This window comes from Alnus glutinosa, chromosome 12 (genome assembly GCF_958979055.1).
Source record: "Alnus glutinosa chromosome 12, dhAlnGlut1.1, whole genome shotgun sequence".
Classification (NCBI taxonomy): Eukaryota; Viridiplantae; Streptophyta; class Magnoliopsida; order Fagales; family Betulaceae; genus Alnus; species Alnus glutinosa.
This window is the reverse complement of record NC_084897.1, coordinates 3,370,367-3,386,302: the sequence shown is the minus strand read 5'-3', so window position 1 is coordinate 3,386,302 and position 15,936 is coordinate 3,370,367. Positions and strand designations below refer to the sequence as shown.

Sequence of the window (15,936 nt, the reverse complement as noted above, 5' to 3'; positions counted from 1 at the left end):
ATAGTTGCAAAATGATCGATCAGATGCTCTAATTGGGATTGATCATACTAATACAAAATCCATAGAGCCAATTTTGTATGATTATTCGATCTTACCACGATCGATGAGACTAGAGCACCAAGATGATTAGAAAATCCAAAGCATGTTATATCACGGTTGATCACAAGCAAGGAATTGGACCTTGTCATTTCCTTCAAATTGTATTTTGAGCTGCCATTAATTAATTAGTGACTTTAGTAATTTTAGTATTGAGCACCCATGCAAGATAAAGTTTGAGTCAATGGAAATGGAAAAATCCTCAACATTCTGCAACTTATGGTTGTACCCAGACTTTGTGAGAAAAAATGAGAATAACCTTCCATGGATACGGGAGAAATGACAAAACCCTTTGATTGTATAACAAATGATCGTTTAAAATTAATTGTTCAACGACCAAATAATTTAGATGTAAAAATTGAATCTTTACTAAAAATTGAATAGAATGGTCCATATATAATAAAAAAAACTTTACAAAAAATACACAAAAATAATTTTTTTTTTCTAAGCTGTATAAAAAAAACAAATGAGGCATTTTAGTCTTTATTTAAAATGTCACATCAGTTTGTAAACTTGTGTTTGTAAAAGTGGAACTAAATTTTAAAACAACTATTAGTGGCCCATTATAAAATTGGCCGCTAATAAAATATTATTAGCGGCATAACATATATTATTAGTGGCGACATCAAAATATTGCCGCTAATAGTGTTGTTATTAGCGGCGAATAATGTCGCTGCTAATAGCTTCTCGGAATTTCCTGCGAATTCTCGCCAAGTTATTAGCGACCACTTATTAGCAGCGACCCGAATTTCGACTCTAATATTAATATTTTTGTGTATTAGCATCCACTTTTAGCGGCCACAGTTAGGTGGCCGCTAATAGTTTACAAATAGCAGCAACTATTAGCGGCGAGTTGTGTCTTGTCGCTAATAGTGTAATATTAGCGGCCACTTTTAAAACTGGCCGCTAATGATCAAATTTCTTGTAGTGGTTAGATCTTAAATTTGCTTTCAAGCTAGGAGATTGTGATGTTAAATTAAGTTGCTAAAAGTCATAGTGACTTGCGCAATTCAATTTGGACTAATTGGCATTATAAGGGCCATTCCCATATGATGAAACGTGGCATGGTGAGGCCGGGGCATAACATAACCTTGAAATAACTCACAATTCTTCTATAGATTTTAAAAAATTCTAAGACTTTGTTGCACATAAAAACCAATGAAAAAAAAAAAGATAAGAAAACTAGGGAAGGAAGGAGAAAAGAGAAAGAAAGGGGAAGGGAGGAGAATGGAGACATGCTCCATACTTCCTCCCTCAGTCACTCACGAAGGAGAATAAGGATCTCACAAGGTAGAATAATTCATTTTTATACTTCTCAAAACTTAAAGGGTAGTACATGGTACTCAACATTTATAATTTTACATACCAACTTTTCAAATGTAGGGGTCAAATAGTTCAACTGATGAGAGCAGCCTACAACAAGTTTAGGGCACGGAAATTATGATCACGAGAGAAGACTTCAATGACCTTCGGGCATGGTGATGGTCATCTCATTTAGAGAAGCAGGTGCTCCTTTAGAACCTTTGGAATCCTGACCAGAATTTGTGGGTCTGTTGATAAATGCTGGCTATTTAGGAGATGGAACAGTTGCTTCATTTCCAAGCATGGTTGCCAGTCTATGGCTTGTTCTTGCACACATAAGAACCCTATTTGAATACATCTCAAAACTTCATGAGCAAGATATTCCTGGCCCAATAATGAATCGACTATTTCCAAGGCTTTTCCTTCCATCCATAAGTCTCATACCTACAAAAATTGAAGAGTATTATGTTAGAGAAGTTCATCACTGAATCGTAATGAAGAGTGATAATATATTTTGCTTACATATATATCCAATCAAATTTAGGCTGGCACTTCCAACGTGATGATAATTGTTTCTCTTGCCACTAATTATCTCTAGTGTCAAGACGCCATAGCTGAAGACATATGATTTTATTAAATATAACCCTTCCATTGCATACTCTGGAAACATGTATCCACTGCAAATGCACCGAAAAAAAAATAAAATTGAAACTCGTCTAAGTTTTGCTTTTAATTAACATTGTACGTTCATGTGTGTGCGAAATGTTAAATCACTACTGATTCAAAAAAAAAAAAAAAACTCTTATAAGAAGAGATGGATTTAATAATTTAATTTATATAATTATAATACAGAGAGAGAGACATACTATGTGCCAACAACTTTTCTTGTATTTGCTTCATTTTGATCATCACCAAACATTCTAGCCAACCCAAAATCTGAAATTTTTGGATTCATTTCCGCATCCAGTAGTACCTTACTCGCTTTTAGATCTCTGTGGATGATTTTTAGCCTTGAATCTTTGTGAAGATATAAGACTCCTCGAGCAATTCCAGAAATAATTTCAAATCGCTTTCTCCAATCTTGTAGTTTCCTTCTTATTGCGTCTGAATTGAAACATCAAACATGAATTTAAGCTTCAATCAATAATTAATACATATTGAAAACAATTGCATGCTAAAATATCAAATTTACCAAAGTTGAAAAAGTCTAGGCTTTTGTTTGGCATGTATTCATAGATCAACATCCTCTCTTGTCTGTTTATGAAAAAATTACAAACAAAAAGCTTCACAAGATTCCTATGCTGGAGTTTTGCAATGAGGTTAACTTCGTTTTTAAATTCTTCTATGCCCTGTTTTGAACTTCTTGAGAGTGTTTTCACTGCTATTTCATGTCCATTGGCTAGTTGACCCTGCATTTATTGTAAATTTATAATGGGGACTTACACCAATTAACATATGTTATTTGATTAAATTTTTTTTCATTATCTATATATATAAAACTTGTAGTGAAATAGGAATAGTAATATTGGTAAATATTTACATTTAATATAAGTTGACAATTCTGAGATTCTTATCATCATATCATGTATAACGGGAAGAAACTAAACTTATTAATTACCTTATAGACCGGGCCAAAACCACCTTGTCCAAGCCTATTAGCTGGGGAGAAATTGTCCGTGGCAACAATTATGGTGCTCAGATCGAAAAATTGTACATCTAGCTTTCTACCAGTTTCATCAACCTTCTTAGAATCTTGAAAGGATGGTGAACTAGTAGTAACATCATTAAACAACGCGAACTGTCTTCTGTTCCCTGTCCAATCATACAAGCTCATGCTTAATTACAATTTACAATATACAAATGATGGTTGTAAAAATTTAAGCAATTATTTATTTATGAAGCCTATTCAGCTGCAGAGAAAATTAGGATTAAAAATAAAAAAAGCTATCATCCTTCTTCATTTACATGAAAACTGAAAATATGATTGAATATGGAAACCCTAGAATACATGACCTACTCAATTCAACTTTTTTTCTTTTTTCTTTTTTCTTTTTTTCTTTATGGTTAATACAAAGATGGGAGAAGGATAATTAAGGATGATGTTCCTTTTCAATATCCAGTCATAAATTATGAAGACGAATTAAATGAGGGATGGGAAGGAAAAAGAAATCGCTAACTTTTTACAAGGTTAAGAGGTGAGGAAATGAGGTTTTCTAAGAGTTTTCTTTACATGTAAGGAAGATAATGAGATTTAGGAAAACTGCTGCTAGTGCTTTAAGAAATTAAGAGTTTTTTTTTTTTTTTTTTTTTTTTTTAAATATATATATATATATATATATATATATGTGGAACATTTTATTAGCATGCCAAGTCACCTTGCATCTAGGGTCCATGACCAACTAAGTAACCTTAGATGTCCAACCCTAAGTGGCTTTAGATGGTACAAAGATGTATTCCTTTCTAGAGTCATTCTAAGAGATGATAGCAACCAACCGTTTTAGAAAGAAAAATTCATAAACGGTTTACCTCACCTCTTTGCCCATAAGATCAAAGAATTCTTAGTCAATGAGAACAATGTGATAGAATATGATAATCTCACTTACAGGAATATCATAAGTGTTATCCAAAAAGAAGGTCTTAAGATGTGTATCGATATGAAAATATCGAACCAAGCCAATAAGGATAAGAAAAAGGCTAAGTATGAAATGGGTAATTTCTGTGAGCAGTATGGTCTACCTTCGGTAGCACCATCAAAGAAGCATAAGAAGTCTCGTAAGCATGAAGAATATAGAAAGCATAAGAAAAGGTTTACAAGATTCAAGAGAAGAAGCTTTGAGTCAAATGATTTCTATAAAAAGGAGAAGAAAAAACCTAAGAAAATGTTTAAAAGATTTAAGAACAAAGATAGTTGTTATAAGTGTGGTAAGCCAGGTCACTTTGCAAAGGATTGCAAAGCTAAGGAAACCATTAAGTCTCTAAAAGTCTCTAACGAAGAAAAAGAAAATTTAATAAGAATATTAGAGATAAAAGACATTGAACCCAGTGACTATGAGTCTGAAATAAGTCCAAATGAAAGCTACTGCTCTTGCAGCAGTGATAAGTCTAAGTCAGGCCCTGACATAAGTTTTGGATGCATATATATATATGGCTTGTGCCCTGTATAATGATTAATTAATGATATCTATGACCATCAAAATCTTGTTCTAGCTATCATGTTATTTTCTAATTTCCAACCAAATATAGATATGTTCCCAGATTCCTTACAAATTATCAAAAGTACTTGTATTAGTTCACCAACAGGCAGCTTGAGATGGACGAAAAAAGAAAACACTGCAAAATAAAATAAAAAGAAAAACCAGTATAAAATAAAAGGACATAAATTTCTTACAAACCGATTTGTAGGAAATTTATTACAACCTATATATAAGATTGACATGTGTCCCTTGGCATGTGAGAAGCATATGTTATTTAAATATCATGTGCTTCTTACTTGCTTTTTTAATAGCATTAATAAAAAAAAATATATGCTTCTCACATGTTTAAAGGACACATGTCAATCTTATATATGGGTTGTAGGAAATTTCTTACAAACCAATTTGTAAGAAATTTCTGTCCAAAATAAAATCTTATTAACCTTTTCTCTTCCTCTTTATCAACCAATGGACAAAGAGTAGAAGAAGAAACATTGACGTAACAAGTATGCCCACCACCACAATTGCCAGCCTCCTTTTATTAGCAAAGGATCTTTGACTTCTTTCCTGTACCTGTAGTGGAAGAAACTTCCATTGTCATGCAACAAAAGCAGTAAGTGCTGTAAAGAACAAAAAATTAAATAGGAAATTTAACAATTTAATAAATTATGTTTATTAAATGGATGGATTAATAATTATATTCTAGGTGATTGTATTTATATTATCAAAATAAAATAAATCTAAGATGTAATAATAATAATAATAATAATAATAATAATAATAATAATAGAGGATCCTAGTGAACAATTAATTATAGTAGATGAGTGGTGAGTAATTAAATTAAAAGTGGAGCTAGATGTTAATTAATAAATGATAAAAATAAAACAAGATGGGGTCCTACTATAATTAATAATAGTTGAGAGCTTTAACTGAAATGAAATCCTACCTTGCCACTTCTCTCGTTTGCGCTGGCGTAAACCGTACAAGAACAGTTCCTCAAGCACTCCTCTTCGCATTCCTTCAAACTCAAACTCATGTCCACACGTGCTATTGAAGTATCTGGCACCTTCACACGTACCAGCTTCACAAACCCTTCCCCACTTTGGCACGTGGATGCTCCTTGCCTCCTCACAGACCTGCCCGACCCGTCTCTCAAGTACCAATCACGGGTCGACTTAGGTTCGAATTCGGAGAAGCACGTGCACCGGAATTTGTCGGGATCATATGGGTCGAAGTAACTATTTGGGCCGCACTCTCCGTACATATCGCACTCTTTGGGGACGGACCAAAACGCGAACCATTTGTTATCGTTCCATGTGAACCACTCAAGGGCTTCTGATTCATCCAACACTACTCTTGTGAAAACTTTAGGATCAGTTACGCCGTACATGCCGATGACCTCATCTTGATTGTCCACAAAACTAAGATGGGTGAAATTAGATAACCTCATGGGTGCACTGCTCCATCTTTGGCCGGTCCAAGATCTGCCCCGCCACAAGGGAATCCCACCCTTGTATAAGGACAATTGTGGGTACCCACTTGGGTAAATCCCATATGAGCAGTTGCTGGTTCCCGGGTCATCTTTGGACTTCCAAGATGTTAGGTTTCGGTTCAATCCGGTTCGCCGGTCCAGCCCAAGTTTCATGAATCCAAGCAGAGTATTTGTGGGATAGTCGAAGCTTTGCCATGTAACCCTTTGGCTGTCTCATAGAACTAAAACAAGATTTCCAGAATCTAAGAGCTTAGCTGCCATAGAATTGTTCGTGGATGAGACTGAAGCGTTTGTAGACCAGATAGGAGTCCTTCGGTTTTTGCTGTTGAGGACGAGGTTTCCATGGCTGTTGATGGAGAGGACTACGGAGGTATCATTGAGAGGGTTGTCTCTGTTTGCTACCCACACAACGGTTTGTTCAGGAACTTTGTTGTGCCATATTTTGACGTAGCAGCGACTAGAGTTTCCAGGACTGAAAAAACCAAGTACGAAGGTTTTTCCTTCTGAAACTAGGATGTCACCGTCCTTAATGGACTCGTTCGGCGAAATGGTGTCAAGGGAAATGCAAAATCGGAAAACAAGTAGGGAGAGAAGCAACGATGTATTCAATAACTCTTTTGTTGGATTCATGGTGGTTTTTCCGATGAAGATTATAGGTCGGCTAATAGGTTGCTTTGTGTCTGTTTTCTACTTGTGGGACACACGAGTACATTGTGATAATTTTGACTAGCTTGACTACAACGAGAGCATTGAACCTCCTGAAAATTCCAAATTAAAGGTTGTGGAAATTTGACGTACAATGAATTTCGTCAGGCCCAACTACGACGACTCCTTAAAAAAGGATGCGCTCATGACGCCGCGACGGATTAGGATTTTTACAATTACATGTTTGAATTTGAGAAAATTCGAGCAGGTGATTGTGAGAGACAACTTATAGGATTCACTTGACTAAATAAATAAAATTTGGGCTACCTAACCATTTATCTGGTCAAATGGTCTTATAAGTGATATTTCACAATCACCTGCTCAAATTTTCTCAAATTCAAACAAATGATTGTAGAGGATCCCACGAACTATGAAGACAGTAGCTTTCGACCGGAACTGGAAAAGGCTTGAAAGACAAATTTTGATTTCCTTAGTATGATCAGTTCACTAATTAATTAGAAAATTGAGGAACTACGTACTCTAGGACTATATTACATACTAATGGGCCTTCGAAGGCCCAACGTAGAGGAAGGCCCAAACACTCACACTAAACCTACCACGTAACCACATTGAAGCTACCACACTGCTAGAGGTATACTCTCCATATATATACCCAGCTTCCACGCCCAAAGATGAATTCTCTTACGTTTTTATCTAGGCTTTTGTATTAATCTTACCATCCCTCCGATCAGTTAGGGCTTGACTGACTTGGGTATTAGAGTGTCTCCATTTTTTTAAATAGGAGGGCTTTCTGACGACGCTTCCCTTATTTTTTAGATGCAAGTAGAGCTCCTCTCTAAAAGACAACTTGAGGTAACTGTGAATGTTCTTTTCATCAACAAACCTTGCTTCTTGTTTGGATCCAACCAAGATTTTCCAAAGTGTCAAACACAGAGCTGGTGACATGTGGGACCCGATTGGCTGGCTCCTTATTAATTAGAACATGTGGCTCTGTCTTGATTGTTTAGTGTTTAATTGATAGCCGGCCATGAATAACTTGATCATACCTTGCTTTACAATCTAAAACTTAAGCTTCAGTAGATCTTTTGCATTGCAGAACTTTGTTAATTAGTGAGATAATTATGTGGAAGCTTGACGTACAAGAGTGATTTGCGTTAAAGTTGATAAAAAATTCTATCAAATTGACATATGCCCTTAAAACATGTGATTTTCACGTAAGTTTTATAAATCGTTTTATTTAGCAAAGGAGCACATTTTTTCGTTCAAATTGACGAATGATTGATTTTAATGGAGAAGAGCTTTTGAATTCAAACTTCGAATTAGAGTGATCACCAAATTCCAAAGTTTCATGGGGGATTGTAAATATGATGGTAATTTGGAGAAAGAAGTATAATTACCGTTATTTTAACTTTTTATGATCCATTTCTGTCATATTTTATGAGTAGTAGTATTATACTTAATTATATTCTCTTGGTAATGGTTTTATATTATATTCATCTATAAAAGAGAAATATACATATATCAGTGTACAATTGATTTAAAGGAAACTAAGCTTTAGCTGCATGTAATAGCATATTGGTGCACTAAACCTAACAACATGTGGTTAGCGAGCATTAATCATAGTAATTGTTACTTCATTTATAGAACTAGCACCTTCACTAATTGATCTATCTTTACTGTTGTAAGTGCCCTTCAGAATAAATGCAGGTTGTTTTGGATAAGAAAGATGTGTGTCATTACCCAACATAAAAACAACTGCTGACATGGTCGGTCTATCTGTTGCATATTCTTGCACGCATAAAAGGCCAATTTGAATACATCTCGAAACTTCATTAGCATATTCCTCACCCAGTGATGAATCAACTATTTCCATGGCTTTATCTTCTCTCCATAAGTCCCAAACCTACAAACAACATATTCATCATATTAGCTTAAAAAAAAATAGCAGGCTAATTTGATAAGCCCTTTGCCCATGTTCTTACATGCCCAATCAAGGTTGAGGAGGGAGCATCATGATAATAAGCACTGTTCTTTTTGCCAGTAATGAGCTCTAGCATCAAAACCCCAAAGCTATATACATCAGACTTCACTGAAAATAGCCCTTGCATTGCATACTCTGGTGACATATATCCACTGCAATAGCAAAATAAAATGATCAAAGATAGCTTTATGTTTGTGCATTAACGTGGCGCATAAACTTTCCCGAAACACAATAGGAAATAGAATTACAAAGGTTTGCTTAAAAACCACTTTGATTTGTACTTGTAATACATACAATAATGGAAGGTACTTAATAGGATGGAGACTGTAATATATCTTTATTTTGTAACGCACTTACAATGTTCCAACGACGCGATTTGTATTTGCTTCATTTTGGTCCCCTCCAACGATTCTAGCCATACCAAAATCTGCAATTTTTGGATTCATTGCATTGTCAAGTAGAACATTGCTGACCTTTAAATCTCTGTGGATAATTCTTAATCTTGAGTCTTGATGAAGATATAAGAGCCCTCGAGCAACCCCACAAATAATCTCGAAGCGTTTTCCCCAATCTAACAAGGACCTTTTTGTTTCATCTGAATGAAGAGATGAGAACTTAGAATATATATGCTTCTGTATTTTTGCTACATACTAGGACTTAATTCATATGTTTGTAGTTGGCAGACCATTTTCGGGTGATATTGCAAGAAGCTTATGTGAAAAGTAGACATACCAAATATAAAAAAGTCGAGGCTTTTGTTTGGCAAGTACTCATAGATTAACATCTTCTCTTCTCCTTGAACGCAATAACCTAGAATCCTCACAAGGTTCCTGTGTTGCAGTTTAGCAATTATTCCAACTTCATTTTTGAATTCTTCTATTCCTTGTCCGGAATACCTTGATAGTCTTTTTACTGCAATTTCCTTCTGATTATCTAAGAGACCCTGAAATTTAAGTACAAATAAAGCATAGAAACAAATCTAGTGCATTAACACACGCATATGAACTGGAGTTACTCAAATTTTGGGACATTTTCAGGGAGACTACCTTATAAACTGGGCCAAAACCACCTTCTCCAAGCTTGTTAGCAACAGAGAAATTATCTGTGGCTGCAACTATGATATTTAGATCAAAGAATGGCAAATCTGAATTTCTTGTACTCTCATTAAACTCCCTGTTTTCATGAAGGTATGTTGAAGTTGAGGTAACACTAAACAGATTTTTGCTTTCCCTGCTTTCTGTTGTCAAACACAGTTACAAATATTATTTCAGGGTGCTAAGTTTTTGCAATGATGAATACCTACACAAAAAGCTCCCTAACGAAACTAAGGAAATACTAGTAGAATTCAAGCTTATAATTTTCATTTGTTATCATTGGTAGGTTTATAGTTCTTTTGGTAATTGAATAATTCTGAAAGTAAAAATTAATTCAGACTTTTTTCTTGCCTCCTCAGTTACCAATCTAATTCTTTTTTAATATCTGATTATTGGTCACCTTGGCAGCATTCATTACCAGCCTTAGAATCAAAGAAATAGGTGAATAGAAACAAGAAATAAAATCTGCTTCAAATAAATTAAAGAGTGTAAAACAAGTTTACTTACCTGTTTTCTTCCTCATTACCAGCCAATACACAATGGAGACTAAAAGAAGCAACGTTACAGTAACAGAAACCACAAGAACTGCCAGCATCCTCTTGTTCCGAATAAGGCCATTTTTCTTTGAATATTGAGCTAAAATAAAAAATAAATGTAAGAAACTTATATTAATTAAATAATTAAATTTATCATTTCGAATTAGTTTAAGTTTTTAAGATATTATGTGATTTAACATGGTATCAGAATAGACATCTTAAGTTCATTGGAGCTTGAGCCAACGCATGAATAAAGTGTTAAATATTAATTAAAATATTAAATTTACTCTTTTCTATCTATTTAAATTCAGATAACATTTTCCAATTCAACAAATAATGACAAAAGAAAAAGCTATAAATGTGAAGAATACCTAATGTAGCTGCATCCACACGTACAAACAAATCTTGTCCCCCATTGGCAAACGTTCTGATGTCTACCAAGTCCCCGTGCCATGACAAGCACCCAATCCCACCCCTTGTCTCATCTGCACTGGTGTAAGCCGTACAAGAACAGTTCCTCAAGCACTCCTGCTCACATTCCTTCAAACTCAAACTCATGTCCACACGTGCTATAGAAGTATCAGGCAACTTCACACGTGGTAGCTTCACAAACCCTTCTCCACTGTGGCACGCGGATACTCCTTGACTCCTCAAGCACCCGCCTGACCCGTCTCTCAAGTACCATTCAGTGGTCGAATTGGGTTCAAACCCAGGTAAGCATGTGCAATGGAACTTGGTGGGTTCGTATGGGTCGCAGTAACCATTTGGACCGCACTCTCCATACGTATCACATAACTCTTTCGGAGTATACCAAAACACGACCCATCTACTCTCGTGCCACGTGGACCGAGCAACGACTCCTGGTTCGTTCATCACCATTCTAGAGAAAATTCTAGGGTCGGTTACAGCAGACACAAACGTGACCTCATCTTGATTATTCACAAAACTATCTTTGAAAATAAAATGCTGAGTCATTTCAGGTATACCGCTCCATCTTTGGCCGGTCCAAGGTCCGCCCCGCCACAATGGAGATCCACCCTTGTTTGAGAACAATTGTGGGTACCCAGTTGGGTCAATCTCTAATGAGCAGTTGCCGGTTGCCGGGTCATCTTCAGACTTCCAAGATGTTAGGTGCCGGTTGAACCCGGTCCGTCGGTCCAGCCCAAGTTTCATGAACCCAAATAGAGTATTCGTGGGATAGTCGAAGCTTTGCCATGTAACCCTTTGGCTGTCTCGTACAACCAAAACAAGATTTCCAGAATCTAAGAGTTGAGCCGTCATAGAATTGTTCGTGGATGAGACTGAAGCGTTTGTAGACCAGATAGGAGTGCTTCGGTTTTTGCTGTTGAGGACAAGGTTTCCATGGCTGTTGATGGAGAGGACTCCGGAGGTATCATTGAGAGGGTTGTCTCTGTTTGCTACCCACACAACGGTTTGTTCAGGAACTTTGTTATACCATATTCCGACGTAGTGGCGGCTAGAGTTTCTTGGGTTGAAAAACCCAAGTGCGAAAGTTTCTCCTTTCGAAACTAGGATATCACCGTCTTTAATAGTCTCGTTCGGCGATATGGTGTCAAGGGAAATGCAAAATCGAAAAACAAGTAGGGAGAGAAGCAACGACGTATTCAATAGCTCTTTGGCAAGATTCATGGTGGTTTTTCAGATGAAGATTATAGCTAGGTTGGTTTGCTAATGAGATTAATTTCTTTGTGTTGGTGTTGGGGTTGAGAAGGAATCAATGATCAAACTCAACTTGAATAGGGGGAAACTGAACTCAAGATCTTGGAGGGCAAAAATCTGGGAGGTAGGTGAGGTTTTTAATTAGTAAGGTACAAGAGGGAGGAAATAGTAGAAACACATTCAACTTTCAAACCTACTGAACGAGCCTGTACTCTTAAGGATATTTATTAGCATTGTCATGTCAACATCACGTTTTTCTAAATTTAACACCACATTATAGTCGTTACCTTTCATTTTCAAATTTCTTATTGATTTATGGAATTCATATCGAGTATATCAAATTTATAGATTGATTTAAAACTTGATTATACGTAAAGAATTATGTGTATCATTTTTTTTTTTTCTTTTTTCAAGTTTACCCCCTTTCTAGCCATATTTGTACGTGAAAAGAAAAATAAAAAGCTATTACTAAGAATAGAGAAAGGTGCAATAAAATAGTTATTCATATTCTTTAGTTTAATTGTAATATGGTAATAGAACTTGAATAGTAATCAAACTTATTAAAACACCTTATAATACATGCAATTTTAAATTACAATTTTCTCATTTCTCAAACTCCAGTCTCTCTTTTTTCTCTCACGCTCTTTCTTTCCATTTTTTGCTCGCACTAGCCAGGGGAATCCCAAACATTTTCCAAAAATCAATAATATGCACGAGGATTGTGTAAACTTTTGATTTGATCTCTGTGTTAGTGCCTCTATCTTCTTCGGTCCTTAATTTAAACTCTGACAATGCATTTACAGTTTTAGCCGCCTTCTGATGGCTGTTACAGTTTTTATGTGAGGGTTCAAATAGGTTTGTCCTAATCTGCATCAATTTTACTTCTGTAACTGCTTTATGCGGCTCTTTAAGATTGTCAAATCACCTTTTTGACTTATTTTTTTACCATTTATTTGTATTTTTACATTTTTTTTTTTGTTTGTTTAGGAATTGTTGTTGGGGAACTACCTCTTTTTCAGTTTTAGAATCCTTTACTCCCTCTTCTTTTTAAATAAAAAACGAGAATGATCCTCCCTTATATTTTTTTTTTTTTTTTTCTCTATATTCAATTTAAAAAAAAAAATCTATATTGATGGGACATGTGCAAATAATATTTTCATCTACTCGATTACTTGGAAGACCCTTTAATTCAATAGCCCCTTAGCAAGATCCATGGTTTACCTAACGAAGATTATATATAGGTCGTGGGCTAATCATATGAGGTTCCCGAAAGCATTGAAGTCTAGGAGGTAGCTTGTAGGATTCACCCTTGGACTTGGAAGTAGAAAGTTAGAAACCATGACAAAGACACAATTTGTAAACTAATTAAAAGGCATAATTTTATTTATTTATTTATTTATTTTTTAAAGAATAATTTGTATTTATTATTTCATATTTATTCCACACGGGCTGATGTAACGTGTTTTAAATGATTTTTCAAGTCAATCACTTCAAAAAAAAATAAAAAATAAAAATCTCTTAAAATAAGTCACGTTAATGGGTGTAAAATGTATACGAAAAGTAAGCATTAATCTTATAAACTCCTGCTCCAATAAAGCAAAATGTATCCTCCCTATCTCACAAATGATGATAAGTGTATGGTAGAATATAAATCAAATAATTAAATTTATAATTTCGTTAGAATAAATGGTGATTTAATATAATATCAGAACAAAGGTTAAAATTGTTATATGTACTATTTCTTTTAAAGTTGTTTGTGTTATAACTGTTCAACTGTTTGAAGCCTAACTAGAAATGAGTTTTAGTTAAGGAAGTCAATTGAAGAACTCTACAGACGGGTCGGGTAGAGAGGCACTCAAGTATAGATACTTATTAAAGTTCAAGATATGACTATTGCAAAGGTATTTTGAGTACGAATATCTTGTAATTAGCTTTTTTTTTTTTTTTTTTTTTAATAGTTGATTTTTTGGGTTTGACTGCTCCGGAGTGATTTTTCTCTTTGTTGCAAAGAGTTTCCATTTCATAACCAAATATCTGTTTCTATCTCTTTATTGCTTTAAATATTTAGTTGCATGCTTGGTTGCGGTTAATTTTAGGAGTCTATATTATTTTCAATAATCAATGTGAATATGTGATGATGATTTAGGCTACTGTGGATCGGATATGTTTGTTTATGTGTTTTCCAATTTGATTCACAATCTTGGTCATAAAGCCGACAACTACTTTTGGTTCGTGTTTGTAAATGTTCTGTAGCTTGAGATATCCTAGATTGTGCGTTTTCGAAGTAAGGCCTCATATTTCAAGCATGGGAGGGCCCCATTTTGGTCTAATTCAAACCATGTGGGACAGTTGGGAGGCGGGACCTATTTAAAACTTATATATTATTTTTGTCGATAAGGACGACTAGTGATACTCAACTTGATAGATGCCGATTACTTTTTTTTTTTTTAGTAACAGTATTTTATATATGAAAGAATTTAGGTTTTTAAGACACAAAAGCATTATTCCATGTGACATAGCCAATATTGTTTTTTCCCGGTTTCACTTAGTATATATTGTTTTGACTAGTATGGATTTATTTGACTATTATTTGAACCTACCATTTTTTTTTTCTTTGACTGTACGATTTAGAGCAACTGTTGAATTTCATTGGTACAGAACAAGGTTTATCTACGACAGGACGTCAAGCAGAACAATATGATGTTTTGGTCTTTGTTGGGTTTTCTATAATTAAGGAATTGAAGCAATGGTATTATGAGTACATTGATTTTAGGTGTTTGCTTATTTTGAAACAATGATTTTTTCAATAACGTGTATAAAATTGTGTATGATATTGTTTTGAATTTAGTTGAAACATTGTTTGAAGGTATTTGTTAGCAATCTAATGATAGTATTTTGTTCATATGATTTTGTTTTCGATTAAGATATTTTGCATATGTTTTATGAGGTGAAAACAGATTTAAAAAAAGAAAAAAAGAAAAAAATTCATTTAATAACCATTTTTTTAAAAGAAAATTTACTTCGTTTAGCAATTAAACGATGTAAATTGTTTGTGGAATGTTTCTGACATTTACTAAGTAAATGACATACTTTAGTGACGCTTCCACAAAAAATGTCATAAAACTTTAACTTTCTTTGTACGTTAGGCGTCACAAAATAATGACGTTTGATGCATAAGCGTCATAAAATTTTAACGTCTTTTATACAGTATCCGTCACAAAATATTGACGTTTACTGTGTAAGCATCACACACACACACACAAAAAAAAAAAAAAAAACCGCGTCCTTTACAAAAAAACGACATTATTTGTAATGACATTAATATGAAAGGACGAAAGCATATTTAAAATGGCAGGGTAAAGATAGAATTCAAACTCAACTTTTATCCTCATATCATGTTAAATCATTTGTTGGTTAGAAAACTTAAGCCGATAAGAATGTACCATGTCACATTCGATGTGCAGTCTATTCACCATAAAGTTTTGGAATAGTATATTCTTTCTTGCAAGTGTGTCTATATAAGCTTGGTAATGATGATCAGTCATGCACGAATATACCAAGCAAGCAAGAAGCAAGAAGCAATGGGCAGCCCTTTCTTCGTTGTCTTTATCTTTCTTATTACATTGGAACTTAGCCAGGTGATGGGATCTCCCAACTGCGGGCCAATTGTAGCCGGTGATACTGACCGGATTCAATTTGCTCTTAACCTTGAATTCCTTGAAGCAGAGTTTTTCTTGAATGGTGCACTTGGTACTCAGAACCTTGCATTTGGATCCTCTTCAGTTTAAATGAACCGGAGAGGAGACGGTTAGTTTAAATGAAAGGGTAAAATTGTTCAAAAAAATATGAAATGATAATTTTGTCTTTATTTTTATACTAATCGGCTCATCGTTCATTT

At 34.7% G+C, this 15,936-nt stretch overlaps 1 pseudogene; it reads right to left on the bottom strand.

Moving 5' to 3' along the window:
* Nucleotides 1-1,590: 1,590 nt before the first annotated feature.
* Nucleotides 1,591-15,514, bottom strand: LOC133851521 (G-type lectin S-receptor-like serine/threonine-protein kinase RKS1; annotated as a pseudogene).
* Between the last annotated feature and the right edge of the window lie 422 nt (nucleotides 15,515-15,936).